This window comes from Ceratotherium simum, chromosome 36, assembly GCF_057802395.1.
Source record: "Ceratotherium simum simum isolate JZ-2026a chromosome 36, ASM5780239v1, whole genome shotgun sequence".
NCBI lineage: Eukaryota > Metazoa > Chordata > Mammalia > Perissodactyla > Rhinocerotidae > Ceratotherium > Ceratotherium simum.
This window is the reverse complement of record NC_141935.1, coordinates 21750254-21751924: the sequence shown is the minus strand read 5'-3', so window position 1 is coordinate 21751924 and position 1671 is coordinate 21750254.

Genomic DNA, 1671 nt, shown 5'->3' with positions numbered 1-1671 from the left:
GGATGGAGAGAGCAGGAGCCGGGTCACGGCCAGCCTGATTCCCACAAATCATGGTGAGGACTTTGGGTTTGACTCAAGTGAGATGGGAAGTCATTGGAAGGTTTGAACCAGAGTGACAAGTTCCCACTTGCATTTTATCAGGACCATTCTGGCAGTTGAGTTGAGAGTTGAGTTGAGGAGCAGCTGAGAGACTGTGGGGGGGCTGAGGTCACAACCTGGCTGGGAGGTGACCGTGGCTTGGACCAGTCTTGCAGCCGTGGAGGCGGTGCAGAGCGCTCGGATCCTGGGCACACTTTGAAAAGCGAGTTTATAGGCTCTGCGGTCGGGTTAGAGATGGGGTATGGGTGCAAGGGAAGAGTCAAGGATGATTACAGAATTTTTGGCTGAAGCAACTGAAGGATGGAGCTGACCTTAACTGAGGTGTTTTTGCTTTTTAATATTTACACCATTTGTATTATAAAGTTATGAAAAGATTCCATTTTAATTCATTAAGAGAAAATTAATTTGAAGAATGCAGTCTTAATAACCTGAGATGTAGAAATCATCCAGAATAATTCAGAATATTTGCATAGTTTCTTTTCAACACTCTATGGCTCACATGGGGCTAGAAATTCTTTTCCCAGACAGGCCCTGTGAGTGGAAGTGACTTTGTAGCCTCTGGGGCTGTATTTTCTCACCACACGTGCATCTCTTCTAGAGGTTTTTTTTCTTTTTCTGACTTCCGTTATCCTCAGGTGGCCTCCCCATTGCTGGCTACTGAGGACCTGTCTGTCCTCACATTTGTCTGCTCTGCATTCTCCTGGGTTCCTTCTCAATTTCTCACCTTGTCCTCCTCAGTCTCCCCTGGCTCCTTTATGCCATCAGCCCCCAGATCCACATCCTTTCTGCAGCCCAGCTCTCTCTGACTTGGTCTTGAGTTTCCAGCTGCCTTCTGGGGTCAGGATTGTCTGAAGTATCTGAGATTCTCTGTGTCCCCAGCTGAACTCATTCTCCTCCCTTTATTCCCGATTCACCACCCTCCCATCCTTGATGTCACTTACTGTCATCCCCTGGCCATCCTGGCTACAAACTCAGTCATCTTTGACACCTTCCTCTTACTTATCCTCGTGGCTAATCCATCGCTGATTCCTGTCAGTTCTCTTTTCTCTTTCTCTTGGTTTCCCCCTTTTCTTCCCCTTACTCAAATTCAGGCTATTACCTGCCTCTCCCGGCCTGCCGTGTGCAGAGGCCTCCTAATTAATTCTCCTTTCAAGTTCCTACCTCTCTGTCCCCTGCATGGGAAGTTGCTTCCTAAAGCACCAGTAGATCCATCTCTCTCCTTCTCAAAACTTTCAGCAGAGTTCTGTCGCCCCAGAATGACTGTCCCACTCCTTAACACAGCGTCCGAGACCCTCCTTGGGTGGGTCCCAGGCCATCTTTCCAGACTCTTCCCCAGTTTCATTGCTGTGTTTCAATCACACAGGATGACTTGATATTAATCAAAATCACCAAGCATGCTCACACATTTGTGGTGCTCTTCCGTCCTCCGTGCTCTCCTTTCGTTCTTCCTCCCCTTCAATGCCCACCCACACCATCCCCCCTCCTTCCATCACCAACAAAGGTGGGGAAAAGCAGAGTTTCTTTACTTCTGTGCAACATGCCAAAACTCAAATTATATCCTATTGAGTCCGA